The sequence below is a fragment of the Chrysemys picta genome, chromosome 1 (assembly GCF_011386835.1).
Source record: "Chrysemys picta bellii isolate R12L10 chromosome 1, ASM1138683v2, whole genome shotgun sequence".
Classification (NCBI taxonomy): domain Eukaryota; kingdom Metazoa; phylum Chordata; order Testudines; family Emydidae; genus Chrysemys; species Chrysemys picta.
In genome coordinates, this window is record NC_088791.1 from 231,240,758 (window position 1) to 231,252,803 (window position 12,046).

General features: G+C 40.9%; 1 protein-coding gene across 6 annotated transcripts in view; it reads right to left on the bottom strand.

Moving 5' to 3' along the window:
* LOC101938142 (granulocyte-macrophage colony-stimulating factor receptor subunit alpha-like) overlaps positions 1-12,046 on the bottom strand; it is a 111,205-nt gene that overhangs the window by 27,819 nt on the left and 71,340 nt on the right. For 2 of the 6 annotated variants that reach the window (XR_010597666.1, XR_010597667.1), the window contains exons 3-8: positions 5,103-5,220; positions 4,787-4,920; positions 1,746-1,872; positions 956-1,085; positions 688-863; positions 287-441 (exon numbers count right to left, since the gene is read on the bottom strand). The exons of the other annotated variants lie outside the window; for them this stretch is intronic. The gene's annotated coding sequence lies outside the window, so the exon portion shown is untranslated. The remainder of the gene's footprint in view (positions 1-286; positions 442-687; positions 864-955; positions 1,086-1,745; positions 1,873-4,786; positions 4,921-5,102; positions 5,221-12,046) is intronic. 6 annotated transcript variants of the gene reach the window in all.

The window sequence follows — 12,046 nt, forward strand, 5'->3', positions numbered from 1 at the left end:
GTTAGCAATGATGGAAGAGCAAGTGTAATGCTGGTGAGAAACAAAAGTAGTTAAGAGAGTGGGCACAGACAGTTGCAGGTGCTGAAAGACAGTTATGGGGACATGGTTAGCAAATGAGGCAATAAACTATGTAGAATGCAGGAATGGCTGGATCTAAAAAGGACTGCATGACAGATGAGGAAGGAGAGGTGACTTTAGTGTAGGAGAGGCTTATGTTTGTGTATATATTATAGATAAACAGAAAATATAGATTTGTAGTGAGAGTCATTCGAAAAGTTACACTTACATTAGCATTCTTATTTCGAATGTCAATTTGATACTCAAAGCAGTGATCTACATTTCCTTCCATGTGGCTTGGCTGGGGCCGTTTCCATCGCACTATACACTCTGCTCGGTCTTCAGAACAGTTTACTGTGATATTTAATGGAGGAGTGAGTATTTCTAGAATAAAATAATCATTATTACATTAGCTAAAGAATCAGCTTTTGATAAAGAATCAGTTCACATTTGGAATTATATCTTTGCAACCATAAGGGCTAGAAACAGGTTTTTTAAAAAAGAAAGATAAAAGCTTATGTTCTGGAGCACAGCTCTGAAATGAATGCAGGCCCTTCTCCCAGTGAAGAATGGTTCACTCTCTACTTGTAGTAAAAATGGAAATTAAACAGAAAGAAACTTTTTCCTTACCTATTTCAGATAGTGTGATGTACTCATCATAAAACTGAATCTCTGATTTGTTGCTCGACCCATTCACCAGGAAGTAAACTTTCTCTTTAATGTCTGTCACGTTTTGAAAACTGCATGCGATAGGTCTTCCAAGTGCATCTCTTATGTAATGTGGACATTCTTGTTCATCTTCTTCCCTGCATATACCAAAATGTTTCAATCAAACATGAGAAATGTCATCTGTCAAATGTGAATTCAAAACTTCCTTGAGCCAATGAAAACTCTTTACTTTGGGTATTGAAAGAAAAGAAAATATCGGGTATCTTCTGGAGCATTCCTGCCAGCCTTCCAAGTGCAATTCATGAAGGAAATGTTGTAAATCACACAGGAGAAATTTTCAACAGATGTTCCATTCATGCCTGGAAACCAAGAAAAGTTACATGTGTATTTACATATTACCAATTTGCTTTGTGAAGAAGAAGAAGGGTGAACTACTGGTACAAGCAGATACAATTCTGCACACACTGGGTCAGACCCAGAGAGAATTTGAGCATCTACAACTTCTATTGATGATTTTAGGTACCTAAGGATATAGGAGCCTAATTTTAGGCACTCAAGTGTGAAAACTTTTGCATTCCATTTAACCATGGTGATTAAACCTAGTTGTCATAACCATTAACAATATGACTCAGTTTGTATTAGTCAGCCAGAACGAGGCATATGTTAGCCATAAATTGCTTCAGTGAAGACGCCTATTGTGGTCACTGTTTTATTTCGCAACGCACCATTTTAATCCACACTTTCTCTAAGAGACTGACAAAAGAAAAGCAATTATATCACACACACATGTTTCTATCCTGTGAGTTACTGTGCAAAAGTGAACCCTTCCTCTGCCACAATGTCACTAGCACATCTGAGGCCACAGTTTGTTACAAAATGGCATCATTGTAGCAGATTTGCAAATGTATTTGTAATAAAAAATGAAATTAATGATAACTTCTAGAATAAAATGTATTCTGAGAGTTTTTTCTCAAAATATTGTAGATAGACAAAACCTTTCACAAACTGTAATGCATTACCTTGAGGAATGAATCTTGCTTCTGCTGAATATGAAATGTTGTTGTTCATTGCTTGAACTTTGAATAATGCCCCCTTATGTATAGGCAAAGCACTGTCTCTGCTAAACGTGCAGGTTTTATTGTACACCTGAAAAATAACATGCATTTGAATTAATCCCTTGTTTTTTCATTCCCAGTTTTAACTGGTTCTAACTATGGGAAAAGTCCAAGCATAAGTCCATTGAAACCTGTAGGACGTCTCACAGTGTGTAAAGTTAAGCAAAGGTGTAAGTGTTTTCAGCGGTAGGGTCTTTGTTTGCACAGTTCGAGCTGCATGCATTGCCTCCCATATTTCTGCAGGGAAGTCTAGGGGATCTACAAAGAGAGGTGCCATGGAGTGCAACCAGTAACCTCTCCTCTCCTGCCCTCCCACCAGACTCCATGGAGTTCCTTCAACAAAGAGTATAGAAGCTTTTGCAGGGATCAAATGATGGTAGCAGCAAGCTCCCCTCTCTTCTGGAAAGGCAAGGGTAGATCTGCATCCAGAGAATTCCCTCTGTGAATGACTTCCTGGGGAAGGTTCTGAGCCTGAATATTTAATAGATGTACAGGTGTCCCCATGAATTTGCAAAACTATTGTATGCATGATCAAAAGTCTTCCAAAAGTTGGTTGTTGTCCCAAAAAGTACATAGGGACTAATTAAAGATGGTGGGAATATGATTTTTACCCCGATTATAAATATTTGCTGTCTGTAGATTTGTGCAACAATATACATTAAAAATCAATACATCCAATTATTGAAACAATTTATGTTCTGGAGCTTCTCTTCACAGCCAGAAAGATTAGCAATGTTGGCCTTAATTCACCAGTATATTACTGCAGTTTTACATCCAACAGAGTTACATCAGAATAAACTGGAGTGACACAGACGTGCCATCACTTTTAAATGAAAAATTCTCGAACCCCAAGAAAACAGCGCTACGATCCCCTTTGAGATCATAGTCTTGAAAAATGAGAATCAGTGACCGAGGAAGCTGAAATGTTGAAAATGCATCCTGGTCTATGGGGAAGGCAGCTCCCATTTGAATGTAGAATGGAAGCAGGCCTGACTCAGAGTTGTAAAGATAAGGTTTTGTTTGTTCTTTTTTTAAAATGTAATTAGGCCTCTTGTGTTTATCATGCATTCACAGCAAGAGCTATATTCCCTGTGGCCTACTCCCCATCATGAGATTTGACCTCTCCATGGGCAGAATCAGTCTTATAGTAACTAGACATCTTAGGTAGTTGTATGGCCCCCATCACTGTAGCATCTGATTGCCTCATAAGCTAGTGATTGTTTCCATTTTGTAGATGGGAACTGAGGCACAGAAAGATGAAGTTACTTGACCAAGGTCACACAGAGAGTCTGGGACAGAGCAGAGACAAGATTAGTGCCCTAGCCCCTGGACCATCCTTCCGCTCTGAACGCTCTCACTGAAATCACATTCACAGCTATGGAGTGTATGAAACTGTAATGGGTATTTCTAAAACTACTATTTAAATCTGATATATTCTTTTACAGCCACTTTCCCTTAAGTCCCAAAGCTCGTCTGTGGGGCCCTGCAGGATTCCAGCACTGCAGCAGGGGCAGGAGAGATCAGGGCTTGGGTAGATTCTATCCCCTCTTGGCCAAACACAAGCAAGCCAAACGAAATTTGGTAATTTGTGTGGATTACAGCCTGCAGGGGCTGTGCAGGAAAGGGTTGTGTGACAGTGTGGAAACAAGGGCCTTCTGCTTGGACACCCCTTCCCTCCAGTGGATTGTCAGGGATCTGTGTATATCTGAGGATCTGGCCAAACCACCAGATTACTTCTATGTGAGGGCAAACCCCATTGCCAAACTGAAAGGAGGAAATTTTGCAAATGCATCTTTCCAGACTTTCTACTCCCCTACATGGCTTATTCCTGCATAGGGAAGCTTCACACACTAAACTATCCAGGCAGTTCTAAACAAAACCTTTTTCTCCTTGTTTTAGGCAAACATTTCAGTAAATTCTCTGATTCTCAAAAACAGACTAACGCCAACAGTGCTGCTGGCCCGTCAGAGAAACAGCAAGATGTGGAACAAATAAAGATGCCCTCTGGCAGCCACTGTCGCCAAACAGTCCTTTATAAAAAGGTATGCTGTCATCAGGAGGACTTTTGTGCTTTTGCTGTATCTTCCAGATGCAGTGGATCACAAGAATGTGTGCTAGGAATTTCTGTATTGGATCAGACCAGTTATCCATCTGGTCCCATATCCTGTCTCTGAGATTGGCCAGCAGCCGATGTTTCAAAGAAAGGTGCCCACTAAATGAATGAGCTCTATATTATTAGACATCTTCTCCCCCAGTAGGTATGTGTAGACTGATCAAGTCACCTCTTAATCTTCTCTTTTATAAGAAAAGTAAAGAGAGTTCACTAATGACTCAGTTCCCTACACTCCCTCTGTTAGGTTGGTGGAAGTGCTCCTTATGAGGGGACACACCATGGACTCAAGGAGGATAGTGTGGACATAGAATCATAGGGTTAGAAGGGACATCAGGAGCTCATCTAGTCCAACCCACTGCTCAAAGCAGGGCTAATCCCCAGAAAGATTTTTACCCCAGTTCCCTAAGTAGGCCCCTCAAGGATTGAGTTCACAGCTTTAGGTTTAGCAAGCCAATACTCAAACCACAGAGCTATCCCTCCTCCCTATAATTACTGTAATTACTACAGTGGCTATAACTCACCCTAATATAGGTCGACTTACGTTTGTAGTGTAGACATACTCTAAGTCTTTTCCTGCAAAGCAGGTTTCCCAGACCTCAGACCATTCATGTAGCTCTATCCTGAATTCTTCAATTTTCAGCATCCTTTTGAAGTGGTGACACCAGAACTGGACACAGTATTCCAAGAATAATCTCACCAAAGCTGTACACAGAGCACCCTAGGCTTTTATGATACTACAAGTGATACATATGTTTCTTCAATAAATCGAGTATATAAAAGGAAAAGAAACTACAGTTTATTGTTTCTGTTAATAAGTAAATAGAAAACTTACCTTTCCCCTCGTGGGAATCATGCCTACATGCATAGAACAGCTGTATTCAGTATCATTGAGACTGCTGTCCCAGGTCAACTTTAGTTTTCCAGGATTCAGCGTCAAGTTGGCAATGGGTGAGGATGATGAATTCGCTGTAAGTTTTATGAATTAATATCAGAGAGGATATAATAATATCTTTAAAAGTTTTCAGGTGCAGAGACTAGTATTTAGCAGGCCTGCTATGACAATACATAGCGTAACTGGACGGGCAAATATCCCTAGAGTGAGATGAATTAAGTCCTTTAGATTATCTCAATTAAAGTATTATACTTACACTCTGTATACTGAATGACAGCACGCAACGTAGGAAATAACATGGCACAAAAAAACATGGAAAAAAGTCCTAGAGTGGCAGCCATCCTTTTTTCCTTGGAAATAGACAGGAATGAAACCTACAAGAGAAAAACCAGATGCCAAAGCACACTTAGGTTTCTGTAAAGCTTGATTTCTTTTAAGGACAGAATCAAAGACTGTTTTTATTAGTCACTAGAATCAGCTAAATACATCACACATATGCACCAGCAACAAGGTCCAGTAGCTAAGGCATTATGCTGGTACTTGGGAGACTGGGGTTCAACCCCCTCTTTTTGGTCACAGACTCACTGTGACTTTGGGCTGGTTGCTTGGGCCCTCTGGCCCAAGGGAGCCAGGCATTGTGGTTCCTCGCCACTCAGTAGAATTCACAAACCCTGGGTTAGGTACCTAGGCTCTCTGTAGAATGCACGAGGAAGCCAGCTGCCTAAGAATGGGATCCATGAAAGCCTGCATGCTAGGAACTGAGCTGTCAAAGCTAGCCAATAGCAGATGCAGAGGAGAGGGATGTGTCCTGACCCCTGCCCCTTTCAGGGAGTTAGGTGCCTAAATCTAGGCTGGAGGGGAGCACCTATCTCTGCTTGGGATGTGCAGCCATGGACCCTTCTCCTGGAGTCAGGAACCTAAGCTGTTGCTTGTAAGAATGGCAGAAGTACTCTCCTAATTCTATACAAAACAGAGGTGGTGGTAGCCTTATAACCTTTAGCCTTGTAGTTAAGACACTCAGATGGGAGACCCCAGTTCAGTTCAGTTCTTCCCTCTGCCTGCTGTGGAGAAAGGATTTGACTTTGGGTTTCCCACCTCTCCTCTGACTGCCCTAATCACTGGCTATAGAGTCAGTCACAAACTCTCTCACCCAGTGTCTATTTCATTTTTTTAATTATGTAATATAAAGTGGAACAGCTTCAACAAGAGAGATTGAGAAAGCCTCACAAGAGACTATCCCATAGTCTAGTGGTTGGGGCATGCATCTAAAGGGTAGAAAGCCCAAGTTCAAATAAGTTCTTTTCTAAGGGTGGAACTGAACCAGGGTCTTCCACATCCCAGGTGAGTGTTCTAACCAGTGGACTAAAGATTATAAGGAAGGCTGCTGCTGCCTCCTTCCTCCCTTAGCTTCTCTGCATGGCTTAAAGCATGCCTACTGGATTGGGCTCCGCAGGCGAGGTAGGTGGGACATTGCCTAGTTTCACCTGGTTTGAGGATTATGCAGGTGTGAGATAGGCACTGGCTATCAGTATTGAGGCAGCGATGTACACAGCCAGAGACAGAAATTTAGGCACCTTGGGGACTTTAGCAGCAGAAATTTTGACACTGAACAACTTTAGGCACCTCCAGAGTTAGGTGGCAGCTGAGTAGCAGTTTTGAGGATTTCGGTGGTGCCTAAATTTTGGACTTAGTCACCTAAAGTAGGAGTTAGATGCCTAAATCCTTTTGTGGTTCTGGTCCTCTCTCCCTCAGTTCCCCTTCCGTACGAAGCGGATAACAGCACTGCGCTACCTCGCTGGGGTGTGGTGAGGATATATACATTAAAGATTGTGAGGTGCTCAGATATTATGGCAACAGGGCCCATCTACTTATTTCCTTTGTAAAACCTTCTGAGAGCTATAGATTAAAAGCATTTATATAAGAGTCAAGTGTTAGCACATAGGCTTGTTTGTCAGCCTGAGATAGAATTTTGGGTTTGACTTTTTGATACCCTTATATCTTATACTAATATGTGTAAACAAAAGACAAAGACAGTGTGTTACATCTGCCCTCAAGCAGAAAGGGTGAAAGAGATAAGAGATGGAACTAAAGTCTTACAGGGTATGGTAGGAGTGTAATATATGAGCATACACTGGAAGGCTGCCTGGGTCCTCTCTCCAGTCAAGGTCGAGCAACCAGTTAGGAGGGGCAAGAGCATGCAGGCATAAGACACACTAAAAGCCAAAGAAAGGCCAGGCATTGGCCAGAGCACAACCTCACTCCTTACGCCTCCCAGGGGGTACAAAAGAGGTGGGACGAAGACCCAGACCCACAACCCTCCAAAATGGAACATGACCATAAATTGTAAGGTGTGGGACTGTGGGCATGCATTGCAGGTATGTTTGGGCCTGCTAAGAATAGGGAATAGGGAGTGGGGGTGGGAACGGGGAACAGGGATATAGCAAGGCTCTGCAGTGTCAGAGCTGGGAAGGGGGACACGGGGTAAATGCTCTGCAGCATCAGAGCTGGGAACAGGACACTGGGAAACAAGACTCTGTGGCATCAGAGTTATATGTGCTTGCTTGGAACTAACCCCAATACACATCGCATTGCCTGCATTTGGGGCTTCTGGTCTTCTGCTTTCTGTTTGCGTGACAAGAACCGGGGGATGGGGTGAAGGAAAAGCTCTCTAACATTAGATATTATTATTCTTGATGCCATCCATTATTTCATATTGCCTCTTATTCATTTCCTGTCTACCTGAAACATTCCTAGTCTTTTCAATCTCTCCTTATATGGAAATCTTTTCATGGCTCTGATTATATTTGCAGCAATTCTTTGAATCTGTCAATTTCTTTTGAGAGAAGGTGATTGGAACTGAACACAGTTTTCCAAGTGATGGCATATTATTGGTTTATATAATTGCATTATAATATTTTCAGTATCATTTTCTTTCCCTTTACTTTTATGTCCTTACATTTGGTTTGCTTTTTTGACCATTGATGCATATTGAGCAAAGGAATATCCACAGTGGTTATAGTTCATTTTGAACTCAGAAATGAGGAGCTGAGATGATTATTATTATTCCTTCCAATGTGTATTATCTTGCATTTGCTGCAGTGAGCTTCATCTGCTGCCATGCTGCCCTGAATGTCCCTGACAGGAGGTTCCTGACCCTTCTCTCTGTCCTGACTAACCTAAAGAATTTTGTGCCACTTTCAAATGTGGTCATCTCACTGTTCATCCTCTTTTCCAGAATGTTATTAAACATATTAAAGACATACTAGGACTAGTATGTAACTGTAACTTGTCAGACAATGTTTTCCTACTTTGTTTCTTGCCTTTTGGCTGCTGATCCAGGAATACTCAATCCTCACCTTGGACACTTTAGTTACTTTAAGAGTCTTTTGCGAGGGACTTTGTCACAGGCTTTTTGAAGGTCCAAATGTATTACGCCATCTGCTGCTTCTTTATTACTTCTGTTGACATGCTGAAAACATTATAGTAAATCAGAGAGGCATGATTTTCCTTTTTCAGAAGCTGGTCCTTTGAACCTAACATGTTCATACAGGTATATTTTAATTCTGTTTTTAATTTTAACCAATTTACCTGGTACTGAAGTGAGATTTCCCAATTTAGAATTTCTTATATCTCCCTTAGTACTATATTTCAAAGAGTGGTGCCCTCTAGTATAATAGCAAATTTTAATGAGTGATTGTATACTCATTAGCCTCCCAGCCACTTCATTCTTACTCTTGGGTGTATACCCTCTCATCCTGATGACTTATTGCTCCTCAGTTTATCAATTTGTTCCAGCACCGTCTCTTTTTACACCTCAGCCTCTTTCAGTACCTCATCTTTATTACTTGTAAAGAGTAAATGTCCCCTCATGATCCTTTCTGGTGAAGAATGGTGCAAAGAAATAATTTTGTTTCTTTGCAATGCCCTTTTCCTCCTTAATCACTCCCTTTACTCCCTGGTAGTTGAGTGGACACACCAATTCATTCACAGACATCCTGCTTTTGACACATTTAAATTATTTCTTATTTTTTTAAATGTCTTTACTATCTGCTATTTAAAATCCGGCTTAGCCCACTTAATACCATTTTACTTTTTACCTGGCATAGTGCTTTCAACTGACTTCATTTGGATGATTTCTATTTTCTGAAGGAAATTTGTGTGGAGAAATAAAATCTTGTATCTTGCCATATTTTTTTAATCTACCTGCTTCCTTTTTTGTTTAGGACATTCGGAGTTGCCTTTGTCTTTGTTAAATAAATAACCTCCATTCTAGATCTAAGGATTTTCACTTTTTCACTTTTGACTTTAGGGACTTTTTGACTAGCTTCCTCTTTTTTTATTAAAAAATCCCCTTTCTACAGTGCTTAATTTTTGGTATGGCTCCTCCACCCATGGATGGTGAAATTAATTATATTGCTATTTGTCATTGACTTCAGTGATTTATCCCTTTCATTAGAAATCCCCCTTTTCAGTTCCTTAGCACTTTCTCTTACAAAATACTCTAGAGCTGAAATTTTCTATGCTTGGACCATGTGCAAATGAAAACAATACATTTGTCCCAAAGGTCCCAATCAGGAACTTTACATACAGAAATCTCTAGAATTCCTGAACAACTGTTCAAACATTGTCTATTTTTGTAAATCTTTGTGAAATCTAAGAAACAAACTATCTGAGAAAATTCAGTTCAGCAGTTTCTCAGTTCTAATCAGACCAAGAATCCATGTGTTGCTGCATTAAATTTTCTTGGATTGATTCCATGGGGGATGAGTGGAGATGATCTCTCCTCAGGAGCTGCAAGTGACTCAGCTCCCCACCAATCTCAGAGGGTCTGCTGAGACAGAGGCCATCCCCATGGAGGTCTCTTGCCTCCACCATTCTGCCCTCCCCAATCTCCAGCTTTCTGATGGCTTTTGGCAGCACTGCTCCTGGTGGCTTCCCCACTGCCCTCAGATCCTCCCTAAGGGGAACTTCAAAGAATGGAAGCAAAAATCAGGCAAGCTGCCACAGATGTGGCCTGTTGTAACCTTTGAATCTTTGTCACACAAATTTGGGGAGGGAGAGGGCACTCTCCCCCAGATAACTGTCTCACCCTACATCCCTAGCTATCTGTGGGGAAATTACACCAGTTTAGGAGGTTCCTGGTGTGGTAGCTCCTATGCCAATCCCCAGTCTATGAGTAGCAGTATGGTTGGAAGAAAAGTGCTGTGAGCAGGTCTTTCCTACACAATGTTCATCTCCAGCTACCAGAACAGCACCTTGGGGCTACTTGGCTGCAGGATAATTTTTTATAACATCCCTTACATAGACCCTGCCCAATGCAAAGACAGCCAGAGGGTTATCTCTGGAAGCACCTCTTGCATTGTGAGCCCCTTAGCTACAACCAGGATCAGGATGCACAGAGCTATATCGCTGCAAATTCCCTGTTTAAGGGTTCAGGCAAAGGGGAGACTACAGCCTAATGTGGGAAACTTCCCTTTCTACACCTTCTGCAGCCAGCCCCTCTAAACCAATGAAGTCTTCCCTCTACATCTCTCCCAGCTGTGCTCAGGGCCACCACATTGCCTCTGTACTCTGAGGTCCTACACAATTCCTTTTTCTTTATAAAGTATTTCTTTACTTGTGTTCACTTAATCATTCTTGATATTTGCAGATTTGCAAGAAGTGATTGATTTAGTACAAATCAGAATTCACTACTTAAAAATCACTAGGTAATTCCCAACAAAAATTATCTGGAGTTACTCAGTACCTGTTAGAAATGATTTAGGTTTATATTACTTATCCGCAGTAAAACAATTTTCTTGTCATTTATTAGTGATTAAATGATTCTAGGCTATCACTAATACATGCCAAGTAATAAGTTTGCTGGTAGTTAATAATTAGAAACAGAGTAATTTTTAACAAATATTAAACAATTCTGAGCAATTCTAACTAACTACTGGTAAATGACAAGTAGCTATTTTGCCTGATATCCAGTAATTAATACATTTTGAGGTTTGGAGGTTTATATTTTTAATGGGGTTGCTGGGTGTAAGCTGGATTTGAATTTCAGATTTAAGTTCTAGTCCAAATTTAGTAAAAAAAAAAAAAAGAGAGAGAGCGAGCGAGAGAGACAAAAATTTCACTGTGTTCTCCAGACTGTTTAATTTTGAAAGAGTTATTTTTGCACTTTAATAGGAGGGTAGAAGTAGATCACACCTCCACTTATCTTACAGCTTTCTTTCATTCCCTCATTATTCTGCTACATCTCTCTTTTCTGACCCCTCTTCTACTCTTGCTATGGCTTTGATCCTGCAAAGATTCACACATCTGCTGAACTTCACCTGCATGAGTAGTCCCAGTGAAATTAAGTTCATGCGTAAGACTTTAGTGCCTTAGACTCAGTGGGCCAGATCAAGAGGTAATGTATTAGAAAGTATTAACAACATGTTGACGAGTAGGTGCAAGTCTAAGTTTGTGTAACAACACTGAGCAGACCCACGTTACACCTGCTTAGACTCCCTCAGGCTAGGTCTACACTACCCGCCTGAATCGGTGGGTAGAAATCGATCTCTCGGGGATCGAATTATCGCGTCTCGTCGGGACGTGACAATCGATCCCCGAATCGACACACTTACTCCACCAGCGGAGGTGGGAGTAAGCGCTGTCGACGGGGAGCCGCAGAGGTTGATTTTGCCGCTGTCCTCACAGCGGGGTAAGTCGGCTCCGATACGTCGAATTCAGCTACACTATTCACGTAGCTGAATTTGCGTATCTTAAATCGACCCCCCCCCCTCCCCCCCCCCGTAGAGAAGACCTGCCCAGGTTCAGAGTGGCTAATAATGGAATACTAAACAAGAGCTCCATTATTTCACTCTTTTCATGTGAAACTGAATTTCCTCGAAGACACTGATACTCAGACTGAGGCTCGCGAGCCACTAGTGGCTCTTTAATGTGTCTCCAGCATCTCTCTGCAGCATATGATATTAAAACACGATGTGATTTAATTATTAACTAATCTAAGTTATTAACCAATCAGGATGATTTTACTATGTTTTTAACCAATTTTATTTGAAGAAAATAATACTTGGTCAATCATTTTGCTGTGATTTTTGTGTATATATATATATATATATATATATATATATATATATATATATTTCCTGTCATATTGATTAAATATGAATATATTGTACTACAGTAAATGAATCAATGAATTCACAG